Genomic DNA, 21,261 nt, shown 5'->3' with positions numbered 1-21,261 from the left:
AGAGGGCTAGGGTTACACAGAGTCGATTACAATGGTAGGATATCTACATATCCGTATCGCCAAGCTTGCCTTCCACGCCAAGGAAAGTCCCTTCCGGACACGGGACGAAGTCTTCAATCTTGTATATTCATAGTCCAGGAGTCCGGTCGAAGGTATAGTCCAACCATCCGGACACCCCCTAATCTAGGACTCCCTCAGTCATCATAATCATAATTGTAATCATAGTTCATGACTTCATCAGCTCGGTCGTCCTGATCGAATATCTTATCATCACCCTCCCCGGTATTGTTCAGATATTGGGAGCCGTCATCTGCTTCATTCAGATCATCTGGCCTGGTAAGGCTGTGTATGATCTCGACCAGGGCCTCTTCTCCCTCTCTGCCGATATTGTTCGCCATAGCTTTTATTTAACTAATCCGGAAGAAATATAAAACAATTTAGTATTCAAATTACAATGCATGGATGCAATCAATAAGGAAAAACTAAATCATATAGTACATAATATGCATCGTCTCGAATAATACATAATCTTGAATACATCGTCTCGAATAATATATAATCTCGAATACATTGTCTCAAATAATCACTGGCTAGGTAGCTAATAAATATCGAATACTACAGAAGAATCTAGGCCACTCGCGGTTCCTGGGGCGCGGGCGGTGGACACCCAAAGAGAAGGAACCATCACAGGATCATATCTCTGGTCATCTCTCCAAAGAACCTGCCAGGTGTTGGAGAACCTGACGTCCATAGCAGCCATGTAGCGACGGACGTGCTCGTCCTCCTCCCTAACACGGCGACGCACCATCTCCGGCAGGGCCGGCTCCCTCTGCACCGAATGTGGCCCACGCAAACGCCACCAAGGGAGATCAGGGTCGACGACGGGACCCGAGGCCGGGTTCCTCACCAAGCGGCGCGCCCCTGCAGGTAGCACCTCCCAGTGCCAGCCCGGCGGAGCCCAGTCCCGGACATGGGTCAGCCGGACGTCGTCGCGAACGGGTCAACGGCGAGGATGCGGGCCGGGCATCGTCGAGAACAAATACTATATGCCCGCAAAAAGTAACATTTTTTAAATGATTGGATTGTGATAACTAGAATTCTATATGCAAATTCTAAATTTTTCTATAACTAAAATTATAAGAAACTAAAAAAACATCGATCATCGTCTAACAATTTGACATTAATCTAATCCATCTAGCTAAAACTAATTCCAAAATTTCTATATAACTAACATTTCTATATAACTAACATTTCTATAACATTTCTATATAACTAAAATTTCTAACATTTCTATAACTAAAAAACAGAAGAAAAAAATTATAACTAAATTTATATAACTAACTGGCGAAGCGAGGCGAGGCGATGGGGGGCGGCGGGGCGGGGCGCGGCGACGGGGATGATACGTATCCAACGTATCTATAATTTTTTATTGCTCCATGCTATATTATCTACTGTTTTGAAGATTATTGAGCTTTATTATCCACTTTTATATTTTTGGGACTAACCTATTAACCGGAGGCCCAGCCCAGAATTGTTGTTTTTTGCCTGTTTTAGGGTTTCGAAGAAAAGGAATATCAAACGGAGTCCAAATGGAATGAAACCTTCGGGAACGTGATTTTCTCAGCGAACAAGACCCAGGAGACTTGGACCCTACATCAAGACACAAAAGAGGAGGCCACGAGGTAGGGGGCGCGCCTACCCCCACCCCCCCCCCCCCCCCAGGCGCGCCCTCCACCCTCGTGGGCCCCATGTTGCTCCACCGACGTCCTCCTTCCTCCTATATATACCTACGTACCCCCAAACGATCAGATACGGAGCCAAAACCCTAATTCCACCGCCGCAACTTTCTGTATCCACGAGATCCCATCTTGGGGCCTGTTCTGGAGCTCCACCGGAGGGGGCATCGATCACGGAGGGCTTCTACATCAACACCATAGCCCCTCCGATGAAGTGTGAGTAGTTTACCTCAGACCTACAGGTCCATAGTTAGTATCTAGATGGCTTCTTCTCTCTTTTTGGATCTCAATACAATGTTCTCCCCCTCTCTTGTGGAGATCTATTCGATGTAATCTTCTTTTTGCGGTGTGTTTGTTGAGACCGATGAATTGTGGGTTTATGATCAAGTCTATCTATGAACAATATTTGAATCTTCTCTGAATTATTTTATGTATGATTGGTTATCTTTGCAAGTCTCTTCGAATTATCAGTTTGGTTTGGCCTACTAGATTGATCTTTCTTGCAATGGGAGAAGTGCTTAGCTTTGGGTTCAATCTTGCGGTGTCCTTTCCCAGTGACAGTAGGGGCAGCAAGGCACGTATTGTATTGTTGCCATCGAGGATAACAAGATGGGGTTTTCATCATATTCATGAGTTTATCCCTCTACATCATGTCATCTTACTTAAGGCGTTACTTTGTTTCATTAACTTAATACTCTAGATGCATGTTGGATAGCGGTCGATGAGTGGAGTAATAGTGGTAGATGCAGGCAGGAGTCGGTCTACTTGTCTCGGACGTGATGCCCATATACATGATCATACCTAGATATTCTCATAACTATGCTCAATTCTGTCAATTGCTCAACAGTAATTTGTTCACCCACTCTAGAATACGTATGCTCTCGAGAGAAGCCACTAGTGAAACCTATGGCCCCCGGGTCTATCTTTATCATATTAATCTACCAATACTTAGTTATTTCCTTTTGCTTTTACTTTGCTTTTATTTCATTTTGCATCTTTATCATAAAAATACCAAAATATTATCTTATCATATCTATCAGATCTCACTCTCGTAAGTGGTCGTGTAGGGATTGACAACCCCTTAACGCGTTGGTTGCGAGGATTTTATTTGTTTTGTGCAGGTACGAGGGACTCGCGCGTAGCCTCCTACTGGACTGATACCTTGGTTCTCAAAAACTATGAGAAATACTTACGCTACTTTGCTGCATCATCCCTTCCTCTTCGGGGAAAACCAACGCGGTGCTCAAGAGGTAGCAAGAAGGATTTCTGGCGCCGTTGCCAGGGAGGTCTATGCAAAAGTCAACATACCAAGTACCCATCACATACCCTTATCTCCCGCATTACATTATTTGCCATTTGCCTCTCATTTTCCTCTCCCCCACTTCACCCTTGCCGTTTTATTCACCCTCTCTCTCTATCCTCCTTCTCTTTCCCGTTTGCCTCTTTTTGCCCGCTTGCCTTTTGTTTGCTTGTGTGTTAGTTCGTTTGCTTATATTTATGACTAGTCCCTTACCTTCTGCCAGTATGTCTGAAATTGAAGAAATTATTGTCGACATGGACAATAATTATATCATGAAAAATTCTGATGCTCCTACTAAAGAACCCACCATCTTACATACAAAAAAAATTATGTGTTGGTAGTGGTAATATTATTGGAAAAGGAATTATTCAAGATTTCTTTACTTGTGTCGGTGCTTTACCTTCTATGGGTAGTTTTATCCTGCATAGAACTAGTAGTCTTGCGGACTCTATTGCCATGCTTGTAGTTGAACTTGAAAGACAATTCATGCACATGCATCCTTGCATACAAAGGATTTTCCTAGAATTTTCTAATATTGAGCATTCTTCTATTAAGTGTGCCGCTACTATCTTTTTGGCTCATGAGTTTAGATTCATAATAAAAGAGGCCAAAGAAATCTTTGCACATTATAGGGTGGATGCTTGACGTCCTCCCATAGAGGCCATCCTCTTTGATCAAGAAGAAATCATGCGTTTTCAATCTCTAGACTATGTTGCTTTCAATGAAAATCTTAAAAAAAGGGTTCCTACCAATGTTTTAGTTGATCGAATTTCTGAACTTAATGATGATTTGGCTATTTGAAATAATGAACTAGGATATTCTCTTGAATATAGGCTCACAAAGTTCTGTTAGAAGAATGCTTATAATGATGAATTGGTTGTGCAATATGAAGGACCAAAGGAGGAACCTATACCTCCCAAGGTTGATCTTGGGGACTTTTGTCCCATTAAATTTAGCCCTTTTGATTACTTTTTCTTGCCTCAAAGAAAATTTGCTGCTGAGCTTAGAGAATATGAAATGAGTTTTAATAATCTATCTTACTATTATGGCAATACCTAGATCTATCCTTGCTTGTTATGCCTAGCTAGGGGCGTTAAACGATAGCGCTTGTTGGGATGCAACCCAATTTTATTTTTATTCCTTTCTTGTTGCTCCTGTTTAGTAATAAATAATTTATCTAGCCTCTGTTTTGGTTGTGTTTTTTTGTGTTTAGTTAGTGTTTGTGCCAAGTAGAATCGTTGGGAAGACTTGGGGAAAGTCTTGTTAAACTTGCTGTAAAAACAGAAACTTTAGCGCTCACAAGAACTGCTGTCATTTTTATTTGGAAAGTGATATTTAGTTAATTCTTTTTGCAGATGATTAATAGATAAATTCCGCACGTCCAGCAATTTATTTTAGAATTTTTGGGTTTCCAGATCTTGCGCTAGCTACAGATTACTACACACAGTTCTGTTTTTGACAGATTCTATTTTTCGTGTGTTGTTTGCTTATTTTGATGAATCTATGGCTAGTAAAATAGTTTATAAACCATAGAGAAGTCGGAATACAGTAGGTTTAACACCATTATAAGTAAAGAATGAGTTCATTACAGTACCTTGAAGTGGTCTTTTGTTTTCTTTCGCTAATGGAGCTCACGAGATTTTCTACTTTGAGTTTTGTGTTGTGAAGTTTTCAAGTTTTGGGTAAAGATTTGATGGATTATGGAACAAGGAGTGGCAAGAGCCTAAGCTTGGGGAATCCCATGGCACCCCCAAGATAATCTAAGGACACCTAAAAGCCAAAGCTTGGGGATGCCCCGGAAGGCATCCCCTCTTTCGTCTACTTCTATCGGTAACTTTACTTGGAGCTATATTTTTATTCACCATATGATATGTGTTTTGCTTGGAGCATCTTGTATTATTTGAGTCGTTGCTTTTTATTTTACCACAATCATCCTTGATGTACACACCTTTTGAGAGAGCCATACATGACTTGGAATTTGTTAGAATACTCTGTGCTTCGCTTATATCTTTTGAGTTATATAGTTTTGCTCTAGTACTTCACTTATATCTTTTAGAGCACGGTGATGGATTTGTTTTATAGAAACTATTGATCTATCATGCTTCACTTAGATTATTTTGAGAGTCTTAAATAGCATGGTAATTTGCTTAAAATCCTAATATGCTAGGTATTCAAGATTAGTAAAATTTTCTTATCAGTGATTTGAATACTAAGAGAAGTTTGATGCTTGATGATTGTTTTGAGATATGGAGGTAATAATATCAAAGTCGTGCTAGTTGAGTAGTTGTGAAATTTAGAAATACTTGTGTTGAAGTTGCAAGTCCCGTAGCATGCACGTATGGTAAACGTTATGTAACAAATTTGAAACATGAGGTGTTATTTGATTGTCTTCCTTATGAGTGGCGGTCGGGGACGAGCGATGGTCTTTTCCTACCAATCTATCCCCCTAGGAGCATGCACGTAGTGCCGAGGTTTTTGATGACTTGTAGATTTTTGCAATAAGTATGTGAGTTCTTTATGACTAATGTTGAGTCCATGGATTATACGCACTCTCACCCTTCCATCCTTGCTAGCCTCTTCGATACAGTGCATTGCCCTTTCTCACATTGAGAGTTGGCGCAAACTTCGCCGGTGCATCCAAACCCCGTGATATGATACGCTCTTTCACACATAAACCTCCTTATATCTTCCTCAAAACAGCAACCATACCTACCTATTATGGCATTTCCATAGCCATTCCGAGATATATTGTCATGCGACTTTCCACCATTCCGTTTATCATGACACATTCATCATTGTCATATTGCTTAGCATGATCATGTAGTTGACATAGTATTTGTGGCAAAGCCACCGTTCATAATTCTTTCATACATGTCACTCTTGGTCCATTGCATATCCCGGTACACCGCCGGAGGCATTCATATAGAGTCATCTTTTGTTCTAGTATCGGGTTGTAATCATTGAGTTGTAAATAAATAGAAGTGTAATGATCATCATTTTCTAGAGCATTGTCCCAAGTGAGGAATTATTAAAAAAAAGAGAGGAAGTCCATATAAAAAAGAGAAAGGCAAAATAAAAAATGAGAGAAAAAGAGAGAAGGGACAATGTTACTATCCTTTGCCACCCTTGTGCTTCAAAGTAGCACCGTAATCTTCATGATAGAGAGTCTCTTGTTTTGTCACTTTCATATACTAGTGGGAATTTTTCGTTATAGAACTTGGCTTGTATATTCCAACAATGGGCCTCCTTAAGTGCCCTAGGTCTTCGTGAGCAAGCAAGTTGGATGCACATCCACTTAGTTTCTTTTGTTGAGCTTTCATACATTTATAGCTCTAGTGCATCCGTTGCATGGCAATTCCTACTCCTTGCATTAACATCAATCGATGGGCATCTCCATAGCCCATTGATTAGCCTCGTTGATGTGAGACTTTCTCCTTTTTTGTCTTCTCCACATAACCCCCTCATTATATTTTATTTCACCCATAGTGCTATGTCCATGGCTCACGCTCATATATTGTGTGAAAGTTTATAGGTTTGAGATTACTAAAGTATGAAACAATTGCTTGGCTTGTCATTGGGGTTGTGTATGATGAGAGCATTCTTGTGTGACGAAAATGGAGCATGACTAAACTATATGATTTTGTAGGGATGAACTTTCTTTGGCCATGTTATTTTGAGAAGACATAATTGCTTAGTTAGTATGTTTGAAGTATTATTATTTTTATGTCAATATGAACTTTTGTCTTGAATATTTTGGATCTGAATATTCATACCATAATTAAGAAGAATTACATCAAAATTATGCCAAGTAGCACTCCGCATGAAAAATTCTGTTTTTATCATTTACCTACTCGAGGGCGAGCATGAATTAAGCTTGGGGATGCTTGATACGTCTCCAACGTATCTGTAATTTTTGATTGCGCCATGCTATATTATCTACTGTTTTGGACATTATTGGGCTTTATTATCCACTTTTATATTATTTTTGGGACTAACCTATTAACAGGTGGCCCAGCCCAAAATTGTTATTTTTTGCCTGTTTTAGGGTTTCGAAGAAAAGGAATATCAAACGGAGTCCAAACGAAATGAAACCTTCGGGAACGTGATTTTCTCAACGAACAAGACCCACGAGACTTGGACCCTACGTCAAGACATAAAAGAGGAGGCCACGAGGTTTTCTCAACGAACCTTCGGGAACGTGATTTTCTCAACGAACAACGCATTTTCTTCATCTTAATCTTGTGATCATCGATGGCATCGGCAACATGCAACTCCAATACCATTTTCTCCCCCTCGATTCTTTTCAATTTTTCTTTCAAATCCTCATTTTCTCTTTTAACTAAATTTAACCTCTCGACAATAGGGTCGGTTGGAATTTCCGGTTCAACTACCTCCTACATACAAATATCTATGTCAACTTGATGGGCATAATTTGTCATAAACACGAAATGTAACAAATAGTTTTAAAAAAAATATACCACATCCGAATCATAACTTGAACAAGGGCCGACGGGGACGGATATCAAAACCATGGCACTATGTATAACAAACAATATATGGGTAAGATAATTATACGAGTAACTATATATCCAAATCACACAAACATCAATTTTTTATATAAAACATTCATGAACAAGAGGCTCACCACAAGGTGGTGCCGGCGACGGGACGTTGCGGGCGATCGACGATGGTTACGACGGAGATTTAGAAGGCACTAAGTAAACCACACCTACATATGCAAACTGTGTTATTTTTGACCTCAAATTGCATATAAATCAAATACTAGCATATATATATAATTCCTCCAAAATTACCAAACTCACAAATCAATCACTATATAAAGCATTGCAAGAGCTAATCTAGCAATGAGATGAAAGGACAAAGTTGCTAACCTTTATGATCATTTGAATGGATGGGGGCCTTCAAATCTTGACAAATTTTGGGCAAAATGTGTGATGAGCTTGAGAGGAAGAGGGGAAGAACAGAGAGGAGAGGGGAAAGGGGAAGAACAAAGCGAGCTCGGGTGGATGAAGGATTTATATAGGACGACCTTTAGTACCGATTAGTGATACGAACCGGTACTAAAGTTGCTGAAAGGGCCCCAGAATGACAACATCCTGCCACCACTAACTTTAGTACCGGTTTGTGGCACGAACCAGTGCTAAAGGTTCGCCATGAACCGGTACTAATGAGAGCGGCCGGCTAGCCATTGAAACCGGCACTAATGCACACACTAGTGCCGGCTCAAAATTAAACCGACACTAATGTGCTTTACATTTAACCCATTTTCTACTAGTGTATGCAGCTGCGCATGGGGGGCAAACTGTCACAAAAAGGAAGACCAGCCAAGCCAACCATGCATATTTACTCCCAATACTCATGCAGAGTACTCATGAGCAGGGGCAATTAGTCTAAAAATATAATACCAATGCCCTCGTTGGGTACGTGGTAAGGTCTGTGGGATAGTTTGTTTGGTTGATTTTGATCACCATCCACAAATATCACAGACGTGTGCCATAAATTATATCCCATCTACTGTATTCATCGCCTTCCCATGCACGATCAAGATGTCTGTATCCAACAGTCGGGGCTTATTTCTACATCCAATACATCTACAAAAATTGGGATCTATTTGCCCACAATGTGATCAATCCCAGTTCTCAGACGGCCACCCCAGCCGCATCCGTAAGCGGAAATCTATTTACCCGGCACAAACAGGACTAAATCGACTATGAATTCCTTCAACAATCTTGGACCATTACTCCTTCAAGCTCAAAAAAAATAAAGCACGAGCACAACAAAACACACGCATTGATTTTGAATAGTAGCAAGATCATGAAAGACAACCATACGACCATAGATCAAGAAAAGAACAGATCGAAAGTACCTGACGGCCGTCTGCTCCGGCGAGGAAGGAACGGAGATCGACTCTTGAACGCCAAACTCCTCTCCTCTAGATAAGAATCTGCACCTCCTGCACCCAAGAACACGAACTCGCCTCCGGGAAACCCTAGAAAAACCCCAACGCAAAGCAGAGGAGGGCGAGGGCTGGAGAGCACGAAACAGAGAGAGAAAAGCTGGTTGCGTGACGGAGGCCGGGCGCAGCCCTTGTACATAGGCGCTGGCTAAGAATGCGTGGGGAGGCAGGAGACCGGATTTGAAAAGAATCAGGAAACAGAAAGGCGAAGCAGAAGGAAGATTAAGATTACGACGGCTGCCGCGTGGTGGGAAGGGAAGGCCATCGATCTGTTTCCAATTATTACGGCCCGGTTTTACCACCTTGGCCCGTTGGGATTCCGAACGGGAATCGTGGGCGCTTGTGTCCGCTTCGTGATATCTGTGGGCTAGTGCGGGGTGAGGGCAGGAAACGCACGCATGGCTGGCACGTGGCGGCTGCATGTCGAGTCTAAGCATGTCCGGCCCGTCTGGCGTCTGGCCTTATCCGAGCTGTACAGCAATTGGGGGGGGGGGGGGGGGGGGTAATTTCTATGCCATTGATTTTATGAGAAGATTAGTGTAAATAGTTTTTTCCTTTTTATGTTTGACTGAGTCCATGGTCCATATATATGATTTAGTCTTGCAACTATTCGTCCTATCAATCATAGCATTTGTGCTTATCACTTTATATTACAAAGCAACCAACACATTACATCTGAGCATATTGATACAAACAGGCGCCACCACTGCACACAACACACACACCCAAGATAGGATACAAAGGTGCCTGGTAACACACCACCCCACCGACTACAAAGCAAACTACAAATGTGTGAAGAAGACGGCTTGGAGCCGAAGGATACCTCCACCATGAGAATCCACATCGGAGAGGTAAGAGAGACAACGACGAAGCCAGGACTCCAAAACGGCGGCTCCCGGTAGGGCACGACCATGGATAGCTGCCATCGCCCGATCTTGTAGATCAAGTTTTCACCCGGAGCAAGACAAAAGGAGTGGGAACGCCGCGACGGAGTCGCATATCGTCTCAGCAGTCGCAACATCCGCCTAGTCACGACAACCCTTGCAGCATGTTGTCCCATCGCTTCTAGCACATTGTGTCACTAGTCGCACGTCTATCATTGCCGGTCCAGCATGTTATCTCAATGGTCATAGCGGCCGTCTCGTCACTCGCAACACATCATCCTACTAGTCGTAGCTTCCGCCATTGCCGCTTGCAGCATGTGTTCCCATCGGTTTCAACATCCATGTTGTAGTTCACAGCTGGTCTCATGACATATATCGTCGCCGTTTGCAGCATGTCGTCCCACCGATTGCAATATCTAGTCGTGCCGCTCGTAGCACAATTTTAAGTCAGATACGTCACTTAGACAGGCTCAATGTTTATATTGTCTACCGTGTTGTTTAAGAATTATTTTCATTATACATAAGGCATGACTTAGAAAGATGAAATCTTATTTTCTAGGTGTGCAAAAATTATGAACGTGACTTTCAGAAAAATGGAGTGGTCAAATGCAAAATAAATATTTAAGATAAATGATTATCATTTAGATGGAAAGATAATCTAACCAAATAAAGCATTTGTAGGATTACACATTCGACCCAATTTTTAGAAAATATTAGATCATCGATGGCGCGTGTTGCCGCGCCCCTCCATTATGATGATAGGATAGAATGCTAGGAATTTAGTAAATATATCAAAGCGTGTAAAGACAGTGAATATGAGCCTATAAGATGAGCTCCAAGTTTATACTTAATCTCTATTACATGAATGCGGTAAGATACATATATGCTACCAATTACAAAAAAGAGTGCTTATTCTAATATTTAGTGGCTAAAGTTGTACATGGCATCATGTTTCTGCTTTACCTCCAGGTACATTAGCATCCTCCAAAAAAGTGACTAAAGCTTTAGGTGGTTTAAGAACATGTGTGCCTTTTCTAATATTTCTCTTCACAAAAAATCAATGCTCTTATTTGAGTTACAACACAACCAAGAGTGTGAAGCGGATTACTCTCCCGATATGCAAAAATCAATGCTCTTACCAATTCCTTTAAACAATATAATATAGGGCAAGAGAATAATCAATTAATCATTTATCAAGAAGTGCTCCGGACAGCAACTTATTGTATGTAAGAACAGGGATTAGCCATGTGAATAGAAGCAAGCGTTGAGATGTGCTTCTTCCACAAGCTTCACAATCATCTAGAAGTGCAAGTGCTATATGTGTGGAACTGTGAACATACCCGGCATTTGAACATCATCTTCATGATGCTGCTGAACTTTAGAGGCAAGGGCATGTTGGCAGTGGCAACACATTACATGTAAATATTGTGATGTATAGGGCCGGTCATAAGAGAGAATGATATGTCCATTTTGCATCATGTTTTTATGTTGATATTTATTGCATTATGGACTATTATTACACTTTATGATACAATTCTCATGTCTTTTCTCTTTTATTTTGTTAAGATTCACATGAAGAGGGAGAATGTCGGCAGCTGGAATTCTGGACCGGAAAGGAGCAAATCTGAGATATCTATTCTGCACAACTCCAAATGTTCTGAAACTTTACGGAAAATTGTTTCGGAATATATAAAAAATATTGGGCGGAGAAATACCGGGAGGGGACCCATCAGGTGGCCAGAAGCCTGGGGCGTGCCCCCTGAGCTTGTGGTCCCCCGGCCAGCCTTCGGTGCCCATCTTCTGCTATATGAAGGGTTTTGACTTAGAAAAATGAGAAGAAGACGGGACGAAGCACCGCTGTCTCGATGCGGAACCTGAGCAGAAGCAATCTAGGGCTCCGGTGAAGCAATTCCATCGGGGAAACTTCCCTCCGGGAGGGGGAAATCGAAGCCATTGTCATCACCAACAATCCTCTCATCATGGGAGGACCAATCTTCATCAACATCTTCACCAACACCATCTCATCTCAAACCCTAGTTCATCTCTTGTATTCAATATTTGTCTCAAAACCTCAGATTGGTACCTGTGGGTTGCTAGCAGTGTTGATTACTCCTTGTAGTTGATGCTAAATTGGTTTATTTGGTGGAAGATCATATGTTCAGATCCTTAATGATATTTTTAGTACCCCTCTGTTCTTGAATAGGAATATGTTTTGTGAATAGTTACTTTTCTTCCTGAGACATGGGAGAAGTCTTTCATGTGAATTTGGTATTCGTTCGATATTTTGATGAGATGTATGTTGTCTTTCCTTTAGTGGTGTTATGTGATCGTCGACTACATGACACTTCACCATGAATTGGGCCTAGGGCAAGGTATTGGGAAGTAGCAAGTAGATGACGGGTTGCTAGAGTGACAGAAGCTTAAACCCTAGTTTATGTGTTGCTTCATAAGGGGCTGATTTAGATCCACATGTTTAATGCTATGGTTAGATTTATCTTAATTCTTTTTTTGTAGTTGCGGATGCTTGCAAGAGGGGTTAATCATAAGTGGGAGGCTTGTCCAAGTAAGGACAACACCCAACCACAGGTCCACCCACATATCAAATTATCAAAGTAACGAACTTGAATCATATGAGCATGATGAAAACTAACTTGACGATAATTTGCATGTGTCCTTGGGACCGCTTTGCTTTTTATAAGAGTTCGTCCAGGCTTGTCCTTTGCTCTAAAAAGGATTGGCTAACCTTGCTGCACCTTTGCTACATTTGTTACTTGTTACCCGTTACGAATTACCTTGCTATCAAACTATTTGTTACCGATAATTTTTGTGCTGGCAGAGAATACCTTACTAAAACCGCTTGTCATTTCCTTTTGCTTCTCGTTGGGTTCGACACTCTTACTATTATTGATCCCCTATACTTGTGGGTCATCGGATAAATCCCTTTAGAAATTTATAGATAACACCTTATCCCTAGATTTAAATGATATGGGCCTCGGGGGGCTGGTGCGGCTAGCCCATGTGGGATGTAGCTGTCGGCGTTCTGGGAATGGGGGTCCCCGGACTTGCCTGCCTATGGCCTGCGGCGTGGCTCGAGTGGGGGCCCGGCTTCACTAGCTCAAGCTCAAGACCCTCGCAAGGGGCCAAGCCTTGCGGGGCGGACGACAGGAGGCTTCCTCAGGAGCAGCCTCATCAGGCAGGCTCGCGAGGAGGCGGAGAGATCAAGGCAGGGGCACCTCGCGAGGAGCCCGTGATGCAAGCCATGACGATCGAGATCAGGCGGGCGCCAGGTGGGCGCTGGCCTGTGCAGTGTCCTTGTTTCCCCTTCGTGCAAAGGGAACAAGCACGGTCCAAGGCATCGGGCAAAGGTTACCATTCCGACACAACGAGACCAAGACCAGTAGAGCAGCAGGATGGAGGTTACCATGGAGCCCAAGACGGCGTCATCACTAGTGCTTTTGGCAGCCGAAGACCACCTTTGGTCAGGATAACTTGTACTAGATGTTCCCCTTCAAAATGGCCAATTGTTGGCGCCCTTCCCGCTCATTTTTTGGGAAGAGGACCAGGGCCTCTATAAATAGGACTAACCACCATAGAGGAGGAAAAAAGAGGGGAAGAAAGAGGAGAGAAGAGAAAAGAGAGAGAGAAGAGAAAGAGGGGGGCAGACCGAGTAGAACACACCACACCAGCTCAAGAACACCTCTCGCGAGGCCGTTCTTCCCCCTGTATTGTTCATCATCAGCCCCTGAGGCAATCCACCACACCGCACACTGGAGTAGGGTATTACACCACATCGGTGGCCCGAACCAGTATAAACCTTGTGTCCTTTGTGTGTTCTTCTTTCCAGTCTAGATTTCTTGCGAGCCATAGAAGCGCGAGTCGGTTGGGGAAAGATCTCCGTGCGCACCCCAGAGTTCGAACCTTAAGGGTCTGCCGGAACCCGAAATCCGACATTTGGTGCGCCAGGTAGGGGTGCGCCAGAATCCTTCTTCCTCCGCATCGCGTTCTGTCGCCTCGCCTTTCAGATGTCAAGCGACCCAGCTGCCAACGCCAACCGCTGGGCGGCGTGGCCCGCCCACGCCGTGTCGCCGGCTCAGGGCGACCTCAACCTTGCGCCTCAGGCAGCCCGCGCTCCGCATGGCGCTGCGGGGTGCGGGCGACGTGGCCAGACGCCGCCTGCCCTCACACCACGGCAGGTGCGGGCTGCAGCAAGGGCCTCAAACCACGCCGCGCACACCCGACGGGAACAAGCGAACTCCAGGGCCGCGCTCACGGTGGCCCGAGAGCTGCTACGGTGCCGGCTGCTGGAGGGCGGCCGCGACGTGTTGTTGGAGCGAGTAGCCGAGCTCCTGGACGCCGCCGCCTCAGGAGCACCTCCTTTCTGCGTCCAGCTGCCACCCCAGATCCAGGAAGGGCCGTATGGCGGCATTATACGTGCTCACGCAACTTCAAGCGGACTCCAGGGCCTGTTGAGCGCCAACGCCTCCATCGGCACCGGGCGACAAGTTGCGCCGGCCCCATCTTCGGCCAGCGAAGGGGTGCATGCCGCGGCCTTCGGCTTCGGCGGACCGCCGCGTCATCACCCCCAAGACGACGCTCCAAGCCGGACTGTGTGGCATGCGGGGCGCTACGGCGAGGCCCCCGAGGCGGTGGCCCCAGAAGCTTATGTGCCCCGCATGGTGGATCAGGGGTGCGCACTGGAAGAAGATCATGGCTCATTCCTCGGGTCAGGCTGGGACGAGGAGGCGCCAGAAGCTGAGCTCTTTCAGGAACCCCAAGAGAGCCTCGACAACCGCACCGACGACAGCAACTATCGGGTACCACTCATTCCTCAGGAGCAAGCTTTTGCTAACCATGGGTCGCAGGAGATACAGGTCGCCGTAGCAGATGGCAGCCCCAATGCTGCAGCCTCCTATCCCTCAGGAGGAGGGCGCAGGGGGCTGCAGGAGAGGGGCCGAGATCCGGGTTCGCCCCCGCGGCGGTCAGAGCAAGGCGCTCTCAGGAGGTAGGCCCTCGGCCGAGGAGGTGCCCCAGGGCCTGCCCCCGGCAGAGGACCCGTGGTCGTCGGGGGAACCGCTGGCGACCGCTCTACCCCATTGGCGTCGTCCTTGGTCTCCGGCCGCCGTCAATGGCGGTAGAGTGAGGGCGGGGCCCTCGTCAGGCGATATGAAGCAAGGCCGGTACCTGTGAAGAAGGCCCAGTGCCTGTGAAGCTCGCCGCCCATGACACTCTCACGTAATAATGAGTGGGGCTGTACACGCCCCGGAGTCTCCGGAGAGCCGCCCTCGGGCCTCGGGGGCTCCCGGCCACGCCCAGTGGCAGCACTTAGCTCCGCGCTGGTGAGAAGACGTCGAAGACTAGACTAGCTGCCGGACGCGGCCTTTTGCTTTTCGCTTCTTCCTTGTTGACAAGTTTCTTCGGTTTGGATTTAAGTTGAATTTGAGCTCGAGACTTGCGTGTGTTTGGGGAAGGGGTGTTTAGTCTCGTTCGAGCAATCTCTCGTGTTCTGATTTCGGCTTTGCGTCCAAAGTTAGCGTCGGCTCCCCCCCCCCCCTCACGAGCCCCTCGCGAGCCGGGCCGGGCCAGGCACGTCTACAGACGGGACCACTGTCACCGCACCCTCTCCGGAGGTTCTCGTCATAGGATCAACAGGATAATCAGAAGACACCCGAGGCGCGGTGGCCCCTGCAGGCCCGCTCGGGACTCGTCGGTGTCGAAAGGTAAACAAGTCGGCTGACCCATCACCGGGCTAGCAGCTAAGCTCACACGCAACGTTATGTTTACCAGGATACTGATCGCAAACCTTTACATGAGGGGCCTCCCCTCCCAAAATGCTCTTACATTCTTCAGGGCCGAGCCCGAACCTTCTTCATGCAGGGTAAATAGTAGCGACATACGGTCAGTCGGACATATCACTCACCGCGTCTTCTGGGGCACCCCCGAAGGCATCACTGGCGTCGCTGACATCGTCGCCGCCACCGCCAACACCTCCGACAGCGCCAGGCTCGTCCACAACACCGCCTTCATTGGCGGCCACGATCACGCCGTCGTCGTCACACGCAAAGGCCCTGACGAGGGCGTCCACGTTGTCCTCCACCCATTGCACCAGGTCGCCCCGGACGGCTATGGGCACGGGTGCGATGGCAGCGTCGAAGTCGAAGTGGGGGTCCCTGCCCTGCAGATAGCTGAAGACACGGGAGAAGGCACGCCCGAGCAAGGCTCGGCTCCTCTCTTCGACAAGCCAACGGGACCTCTCAGAGCGGTTCTCCAGAAGTGTCACCACGTTGGTGAAAAACTGGAGGTTGCCGGCGTAGCTGACCTCATGCGGCTCCTTAGCGGCAGCCTCGCAAATGTTGCCCAAAGCTGTGTTAGCCCTCTCCTTGAGCGTTCGAAGCATGAGGGCATGCATGTGTTCCAGAACCCACCGCTGACGGATCTCGTCCTCATTCCGGCTGCGCGATGGCCTCGGCATCATCAACCCTCTGTTGGAGAAGAAGCAGCTTGGCCCGGGAAGAGGCCGGCTCCGCATGCGTTGTGCCAAGGGCGACTGCAGATGAGTCCGCACGCCGCGTCACTTTAGCCAGTTTGGCCCTGAGGGCCGCAGTCCTACCCTCAGCCTCGGCCCTGATCAGCCCCAACCTCGCTTCGTATTCGCGCTCGAAGGCCGAGCGAGCTTCCGCCACGCGGCGGTCGACCTCTTCCTGGGCACGGACTTCGCGCGCAGCAACGTCATCCTCCGCCTGAGCCACCAGGCGCTCCCTCGTCTCCAACCGCTCAAGGTCAAGGTTGCGCTCGCCGGCCTCCAGCGTCATCGCCTCCTCGCACTTCAGCAGCTCCGCCCGGTCGATGGAGGCCCCCTTCAGCGACTCAAGGGGCTCCTGGCATAGTTTCGCTTGCTGCTCCAGGGAGTTGCTCCAGGCTTGGAGCTCCCATGCGCGCTCCTCCGCATCTCTACGCCGACGGTCTGCTTCCCGAGCCTCCTCGATGGCCTGGGAGCAGGCCTCCCGTGAAGCCACCAGCGACGCTTCAGCCTTCGCGTTGTCAAGATCACGTTGGTGACGCGCGAGGGCGACGGCTACCTTCAGTTTGCGCCTCTCCTTAGCAAGGCGTAAACCTTCGGCCTCAAGGCACGCATCCTCGCCAGCAAGCTCTGCCCCGATCCGGCTCACCGCATCCGCCGCCCCCTGGAGGAACTCTTGGCGAAGGGTGCGATGCTCCCGAGTGCGCCTGAGCACGTCTTCCGCATCACCCTCTTCCACCGGAGTATGCGGAGGGCCCCGAGGCGGCATGCCCCCTCCCGGCGCGGGGCTGGGGGCTGGCGCCCTAGCCATCGCCGAATGGACCCCTCTGGGAATCCAGCCTTGCGTCGGTCCACCCATGAAGGAGGAGCTGAAGGCAGACTTCAACCATTCACCCTCTATGATCAGAGGAGGAACGCGGGGCAAGCCGGATGTGCCCCAGGAGGACTCATGAAGAAAGGACAGCGGGCGCGTAGGCTCAAGGAGCCCGGTGGAACGGACCACTCCACCGACCGGTCCAGCGGCGGGGGTGCCGCTCGAGCTCGGCGCGCCCAGAGCCAGTGGAGAAGGCGAAGCTTTGGGGGCTGGCTCTCGGGCCGACTCGGCGAATTTGGCAGGACGGGGCCTGAAAGGCCACAATCAGCCGCAGGGATAGTAAAGTAAATGAGCAGAGAAAGAAGAGGACTTACTCGTCCATGGCGAAGTACTTCCTGCGCTTCAACAAGCGGCAAGGGCGGTCGTCGCCACCTAAGGCCTCCTTCCTCTTGCGGAGGGCCTCGAAATCTACACGGAACCGACCTAAGCGCCCGACGCAGGGGTCGGCCTGGGGCGCGGAAGAAGCGTCAAGATGATCAGCGCCTAAGGAGCCGTCGCGAGGAACGGGCGAGGCCTCGGGAGCCCCGGCCTCAAGAGCCAAGGGCCGCAACTCCGCGCCAGCCGCCGCTCCAGGGCGGGCCTCGGGAGGCGCCGCCTTCAGGGCTTCTCGCGGCATCGGCACCTCGACATCAGTCGCCTCAGCTCCCGCCGGTTCTCGTCTCCCCGCTCTATCACCTGAGGAAGGACCACTGTGGATGACAGGGGGAGCAACCATGGCGGCTGGGTTCTTGCGGGGCCCCGTGAAGCCAGCCAGGCGCAGCCCCCACTCGTCGAGGCTGGGCATCTGCCTCACAAAATCGGCCCTGCCAGAGCAAAGATACAAAAGGGCACCATCATGCCGAAGGCTGCTTGGGGAAGGATCGCCAGTCAAGACCCTGAGCACCGTCCGTAGCACTTCAGGCGCCAAGTCCTCCTCCTGAAGTCGCATGCGGTCTCTGTGCCCCGTAAAGTCCCACATCTGGCGAGAGTGGCGCTGGAGAGGAGCAATGCGGCATTGGAGGAACTCCTTCACCATCTTGGGTGCTGTCACATTGAGCGCCCTCAAACTCTGGAAGCGGCGCCAGACAAAGGCGAGCCGGGGGCTCGCGAGCATCTCATGGTCCCAGCCCGAGTGGGGAACAGCAGGCGAGGTCGGGTGTGAGACCAGAGGGTTGGGCACTCCGATGTCCACATACAGCCACCGCTCTCTGAACCTGGCCTCAAGAGGAGGAAGGCCGAAGTCGATCCCTGAAGCGGCCGTCTCTGGCACGGCGAAGAAGCCCACGCACCCTGAGCACTGAGTGGGGTTGCTCAAGCACAAAGAAAAGAAGTGACACAGCAGGGCAACGGAAGGAGGAATGCCTACCATTGCCTCGCAAACAAAAGCAAAGACAACCAGAAGGGTAATGGACTCAGGCTCGAGGTGCATCATGCGGATCTGATAATGGGAGAGCACCGCATTGAAGAAAGTGAAAAAGGGGGGAACCAAACCTGCCCACAGGGCATCTGCGAAGAATCGGACCTCCGTGACGATCCTATCAAGGAAGGCATGGGACGCAAGCCAGACTGTGGTCGTGCCGCACTCGTTGAAGATAATGGCAAGGGCAGAGCAGACCTTGTTCAAGGCTTCTGGATTGAGTATGATCGACCGATCAACGGCGGGGTCCGCCACCGGAGGTGAGCGGGGCGAAGGCGCGGGCTTCTTTCCCTTTCCTTTCTTCATTGGCGCCATGGCGATGGAAGGAGGGAAGAGCTCAAGCCGGATTGGCGGCGGAGGTTGGAGCTCGAAGAAGAAGGAAAGGTAGGAGGCGAGCGAGCAGCGGAAAGGGGAACAACTGTGTGCAACTACGGGTCCGCTTAGCCGGGCGCGTAACAAGGCGTCGTGGGGAAGCGCAAATGCCCGCGTCCAATCAATCGCCACGCGGTGCCCGAGGCCGCAGGCTATTGGGGCCCGCGGCGCTTCGCGCTTACCCCTTCGCTTCTCTGCTAAGCCAAGCCCGGGCGCGCCTTGGGCCCGGGGGCTACTGTCGGCGTTCTGGGAACGAGGGTCCCCAGACTTGCCTGCCTGCGGCCTGCGGCGTGGCTCGAGTGGGGGCCCAGTGCGGCCCAGCTTCACCAGCTCAAGCTCAAGACCCTCGCAAGGGGCCAAGCCTTGCGGGGCGGACGACAGGAGGCTTCCTCAGGAGCAGCCTCATCAGGCAGGCTCGCGAGGAGGCGGAGAGATCAAGGCAGGGGCACCTCGCAAGGAGCCCGTGACGCAAGCCATGACGATCGAGATCAGGCGGGCGCCGGCCTGTGCAGTGTCCTTGTTTCCCCTTCGGTGCAAAGGGAACAAGCATAGTCCAAGGCATCGGGCAAAGGTTACCATTCCGGCGCAACGAGACCAAGACCAGCAAAGCGGCAGGACGGAGGTCACCATGGAGCCCAAGACGGCGCCATCACCAGTGCTTTTGGCAGCCAAAGACCACCTTTGGTCAGGATAACTTGTACTAGATGTTCCCCTTTAAAATGGCCAATTGTTGACGCCCTTCCCGCTCATTTTTTGGAAAGAGGACCAGGGCCTCTATAAATAGGACTAACCACCATAGAGGAGGAAAAAAGAGGGGAAGAAAGAGGAGAGAAGAGAAAAGAGAGAGAGAAGAGAAAGAGGGGGGCAGACCGAGTAGAACACACCGCACTAGCTCAAGAACACCTCTCGCGAGGCCGTTCTTCCCCCTGTATTGTTCATCATCAGCCCCTGAGGCAATCCACCACACCGCACACTGGAGTAGGGTATTACACCATATCGATGGCCCGAACCAGTATAAACCTCGTGTCCTTTGTGTGTTTTTCTTTCCAGCCTAGATTTCTTGCGAGCCATAGAAGCGCGAGTCGGTTGGGGAAAGATCCCCGTGCACACCCCAGAGTTCGAACCTTAAGGGTCTGCCGGAACCCGAAATCCACCAGTAGCCCCCCTCGGTCCATGTGGGTCCTTTCCGGGTCATTCGGCCCCACGGTGAAACCCCCGGACCTTCTAGAACCTTCCTGCTACCCTACCGAAAATTTCCGAACTTTTTCGAAACCCTGGAAAACCACTTCCCATATGTAAATCTTTACCTTCGGAGCATTGCAGAACAACTCGTGACGTCTGGGATACCATCCCAGACTCCGAACAACGTTCAGTCTTGCCAACATTAATATCTCAATACTCCCCTAGCGTTACTGGACTTTAAGTGTGTGACCGTACGGGTTCGAGAACATGCAGTCATGACCAGGACACCTCTCTGATCAATAATCAATAGCGGGACCTGAATGCCCATATTGACTCCCACATATTGGACGAAGATCTTATCAATTTGAACCATGATGTCCAGGATTCAGACAATCCCGTATACAATTCCCTTTATCCCGATGATATGTTATTTGCCCGAGATTTGATCGTCAGTATCGTCATACCTAGTTCAATCACGTTACCGGCATGTCTCTTTGCTCATTCCGTAATACAAGATCCACGTGACTAAACTCATTAGTCACATGCTTGCAAGCTATTCATGATGTTGTATTATCAAGAGGGCCTAGAGATATCTATCTATCATACGGAGTAACAAATCTTAGTCTCGATCCATGTAACCCAGCAAACACTTTCCGAGATACCTGTAGAGCACCTTTATGATCACGCAGTTATGAAGTGATGTTTGATAACCCATAAAGTATTCTTCTAGTATTAAGGACTGGCATGATCTCATGGTCTAAGGAACAGATACTTGACATGAAGAAACTTGTTGCAATTAAACTAAGTGACACGATCAGATGCTAAGCTTACGGTTGGGTTTGTCCATCACATCATTCTTTTAATGATGTGATCCCGTTATTAAATGACAACTCATATTTATGGTTAGCAAACCTTAACCATCTTTAATCAACGAGCTAGTTTAGTAAAGGCTCACTAGGTACACGATGTCTGTTTATGTATTCACACATGTATCTAAGTTTTCAGTCAATACAATTATAGCAT

At 48.5% G+C, this 21,261-nt stretch overlaps 1 long non-coding RNA gene across 1 annotated transcript; it reads right to left on the bottom strand.

Moving 5' to 3' along the window:
• Positions 1-525: 525 nt before the first annotated feature.
• Positions 526-9,274, bottom strand: LOC147959229 (uncharacterized). The gene is made up of 3 exons (XR_015609783.1): positions 8,924-9,274; positions 7,682-7,765; positions 526-1,042 (listed from the first exon to the last, which is right to left on the bottom strand). It is a non-coding gene; the product is annotated as an uncharacterized LOC147959229 (long non-coding RNA).
• Positions 9,275-21,261: the final 11,987 nt, after the last annotated feature.

This window comes from Triticum urartu, chromosome 7A, assembly GCF_056163025.1.
Source record: "Triticum urartu cultivar PI428250 chromosome 7A, HENAU_Tu73, whole genome shotgun sequence".
NCBI classification, from domain to species: Eukaryota; Viridiplantae; Streptophyta; class Magnoliopsida; order Poales; family Poaceae; genus Triticum; species Triticum urartu.
The sequence above is the reverse complement of the archived record's forward strand: the minus strand, read 5'-3'. Positions and strand labels throughout refer to the sequence as shown.